Source organism: Paroedura picta, unplaced genomic scaffold, assembly GCF_049243985.1.
Source record: "Paroedura picta isolate Pp20150507F unplaced genomic scaffold, Ppicta_v3.0 Ppicta_v3_sca23, whole genome shotgun sequence".
NCBI lineage: Eukaryota > Metazoa > Chordata > Lepidosauria > Squamata > Gekkonidae > Paroedura > Paroedura picta.
Window position 1 is genome coordinate 200163 of NW_027518620.1, and position 4882 is coordinate 205044.

The following is a 4882-nucleotide window of genomic DNA, read 5'->3' on the forward strand; positions in this document are numbered from 1 at the left end:
CACTGGGTACTTATCCGTACGAAAAACCCTATTGATTTACCTATTTTTACAAGGAAGTAAATGTGAAAAAAATATTTCTACATCCCATGGCCTTTCCCAACCATTTAAATTTTTCTCTTACAGGTCTAACACTTTCAAAAAACCAATACAACGCCCACCCGGAACAATATATAAAGCTAAACGAACCGTTCACTGGGTACTTATCCGTACGAAAATCCCTATTGATTTACCAGTTTTTAAAAGGAAATAAAATGTGAAAAAAATATTTCTACATCCCATGGCCTTTCCCAACCATTTAAATTTTTCTCTTACAGGTCTAACACTTCTGAAAAACCAATACAACGGCCACCCGGAACAATATATAAAGCTAAACGAACCGTTCACTGGGTACTTATCCGTACGAAAAACCCTATTGATTTACCTGTTTTTACAAGGAAGTAAATGTGAAAAAAATATTTCTACATCCCATGGCCTTTCCCAACCATTTAAATTTTTCTCTTACAGGTCTAACACTTCCGAAAAACCAATACAACGCCCACCCGGAACAATATATAAAGCTAAACGAACCGTTCACTGGGTACTTATCCATACGAAAAGCCCTATTGATTTACCTGTTTTTACAAGGAAGTAAATGTGAAAAAAATATTTCTACATCCCATGGCCTTTCCCAACCATTTAAATTTTTCTCTTACATGTCTAACAATTCCTAAAATCCAATACAAGGCCCACCCCGAACAATATATAAAGATAAACGAACCGTTCACTAGGTACTTATCCGTCCGAAAATCCCTATCGATTTTCCTGTTTTTACAAGGAAGTAAAATGTGAAAAGAATATTTCTACATCCCATGGCCTTTCCCAACCATTTAAATTTTTCTCTTACAGGTCTAACACTTCCGAAAAACCAAAACAACGCCCACCCGGAACAATATATAAAGCTAAACGAACCGTTCACTAGGTACTTATCCGTCCGAAAATCCCTATCGATTTTCCTGTTTTTACAAGGAAGTAAAATGTGAAAAAAATATTTCTACATCCCATGGCCTTTCCCAACCATTTAAATTTTTCTCTTACAGGTCTAACACTTCCGAAAAACCAAAACAATGCCCACCCGGAACAATATATAAAGCTAAACGAACCGTTCACTGGGTAATTATCCGTACGAAAATCCCTATTGATTTACCTGTTTTTAAAAGGAAATAAAATGTGAAAAAAATATTTCTACATCCCATGGCCTTTCCCAACCATTTAAATTTTTCTCTTACAGGTCTAACACTTCTGAAAAACCAATACAACGCCCACCCGGAACAATATATAAAGCTAAACGAACCGTTCACTGGGTACTTATCCGTACGAAAAACCCTATTGATTTACCTGTTTTTAAAAGGAAATAAAAAGTGAAAAAAATATTTCTACATCCCATGGCCTTTCCCAACCATTTAAATTTTTCTCTTACAGGTCTAACACTTCTGAAAAACCAATACAACGCCCACCCGGAACAATATATAAAGCTAAACGAACCGTTCACTGGGTACTTATCCGTACGAAAATCCCTATCGATTTACCTGTTTTTAAAAGGAAATAAAATGTTAAAAAAATATTTCTACATCCCATGGCCTTTCCCAACCATTTAAATTTTTCTCTTAGAGGTCTAACACTTCTGAAAAACCAATACAACGCCCACCCGGAACAATATATAAAGCTAAACGAACCGTTCACTGGGTACTTATCCGTACGAAAATCCCTATTGATTTACCTGTTTTTACAAGGAAGTAAATGTGAAAAAAATATTTCTACATCCCATGGCCTTTCCCAACCATTTAAATTTTTCTCTTACAGGTCTAACACTTTCAAAAAACCAATACAACGCCCACCCGGAACAATATATAAAGCTAAACGAACCGTTCACTGGGTACTTATCCGTACGAAAATCCCTATTGATTTACCAGTTTTTAAAAGGAAATAAAATGTGAAAAAAATATTTCTACATCCCATGGCCTTTCCCAACCATTTAAATTTTTCTCTTACAGGTCTAACACTTCTGAAAAACCAATACAACGCCCACCCGGAACAATATATAAAGCTAAACGAACCGTTCACTGGGTACTTATCCGTACGAAAAACCCTATTGATTTACCTGTTTTTACAAGGAAGTAAATGTGAAAAAAATATTTCTACATCCCATGGCCTTTCCCAACCATTTAAATTTTTCTCTTACAGGTCTAACTCTTCCGAAAAACCAATACAACGCCCACCCGGAACAATATATAAAGCTAAACGAACCGTTCACTGGGTACTTATCCATACGAAAAACCCTATTGATTTACCTGTTTTTACAAGGAAGTAAATGTGAAAAAAATATTTCTACATCCCATGGCCTTTCCCAACCATTTAAATTTTTCTAAAACAGGTCTAACAATTCCGAAAATCCAATACAACGCCCACCCCGAACAATATATAAAGATAAACGAACCGTTCACTAGGTACTTATCCGTCCGAAAATCCCTATCGATTTTCCTGTTTTTACAAGGAAGTAAAATGTGAAAAAAATATTTCTACATCCCATGGCCTTTCCCAACCATTTAAATTTTTCTCTTACAGGTCTAACACTTCCGAAAAACCAATACAACGCCCACCCGGAACAATATATAAAGCTAAACGAACCGTTCACTGGGTAGTATATCCGTACGAAAATCCCTATTGATTTTCCTGTTTTTATAAGGAAGTAAAATGTGAAAAAAATATTTCTACATCCCATGGCCTTTCCGAACCATTTAAATTTTTCTCTTACAGGTCTAACACTTCCAAAAAACCAATACAACGCCCACCAGGAATAATATATAAAGCTAAACGAACCGTTCACTGGGTACTTATCCGTACGAAAATCCCTATTGATTTACCTGTTTTTAAAAGGAAATAAAATGTGAAAAAAATATTTCTACATCCCATGGCCTTTCCCAACCATTTAAATTTTTCTCTTAGAGGTCTAACACTTCTGAAAAACCAATACAACGCCCACCCGGAACAATATATAAAGCTAAACGAACCGTTCACTGGGTACTTATCCGTACGAAAAACCCTATTGATTTACCTGTTTTTACAAGGAAGTAAATGTGAAAAAAATATTTCTACATCCCATGGCCTTTCCCAACCATTTAAATTTTTCTCTTACAGGTCTAACACTTCCGAAATACCAAAACAACGCCCACCCGGAACAATATATAAAGCTAAACGAACGGTTCACTGGGTACTTATCCGTACGAAATCCCTATTGATTTTCCTGTTTTTACAAGGAAGTAAAATGTGAAAAAAATATTTCTACATCCCATGGCCTTTCCCAACCATTTAAATTTTTCTCTTACAGGTCTAACACTTCCGAAAAAACAATACAACGCCCACCCGGAACAATATATAAAGCTAAACTAACGGTTCACTGGGTACTTATCTGTACGAAAAACCCTATTGATTTACCTGTTTTTACAAGGAAGTAAATGTTAAAAATATATTTCTACATCCCATGGCCTTTCCCAACCATTTAAATTTTTCTCTTACAGGTCTAACACTTCTGAAAAACCAATACAACGCCCACCCGGAAGAATATATAAAGATAAACGAACCGTTCACTGGGTACTTATCCGTATGAAAATCCCTATCGATTTTCCTGTTTTTACAAGGAAGTAAAATGTGAAAAAAATATTTCTACATCCCATGGCCTTTCCCAACCATTTAAATTTTTCTCTTACAGGTCTAACACTTCTGAAAAAACAATACAACGCCCACCCGGAACAATGTATAAAGCTAAACAAACCGTTCACTGGGCACTTATCCGTACGAAAAACCCTATTGATTTACCTGTTTTTACAAGGAAATAAAATGTGAAAAAAATATTTCTACATCCCATGGCCTTTCCCAACCATTTAAATTTTTCTCTTACAGGTCTAACACTTCTGAAAAACCAATACAACGCCCACCCGGCACAATATTTAAAGCTAAACGAACTGTTCACTGGGTACATATCCGTACGAAAATCCCTATTGATTTTCCTGTTTTTATAAGGAAGTAAAATGTGAAAAAAATATTTCTACATCCCATGGCCTTTCCCAACCTTTTAAATTTTTCTCTTACATGTCTAACACTTCCAAAAAACCAATACAACGCCCACCCGGAACAATATATAAAGCTAAGCGAACCGTTCACTGGGTAATTATCCGTACGAAAATCCCTATTGATTTACCTGTTTTTAAAAGGAAATAAAATGTGAAAAAAATATTTCTACATCCCATGGCCTTTCCCAACCATTTAAATTTTTCTCTTACAGGTCTAACACTTCTGAAAAACCAATACAACGCCCACCCGGAACAATATATAAAGCTAAACGAACCGTTCACTGGGTACTTATCCGTACGAAAAACCCTATTGATTTACCTGTTTTTACAAGGAAGTAAAATGTGAAAAAAATATTTCTACATCCCATGGCCTTTCCCAACCATTTAAATTTTTCTCTTACAGGTCTAACACTTCCAAAAAACCAATACAACGCCCACCCGGAACAATATATAAAGCTAAACGAACCGTTCACTGGGTACTTATCCGTACGAAAATCCCTATTGATTTACCTGTTTTTAAAAGGAAATAAAATGTGAAAAAAATATTTCTACATCCCATGGCCTTTCCCAACCATTTAAATTTTTCTCTTACAGGTCTAACACTTCCGAAAAACCAATACAACGCCCACCCGGAACAATATATAAAGCTAAACGAACCGTTCACTGGGTACTTATCCGTACGAAAAACCCTATTGATTTACCTGTTCTTACAAGGAAATAAAATGTGAAAAAAATATTTCTACATCCCATGGCCTTTCCCAACCATTTAAATTTTT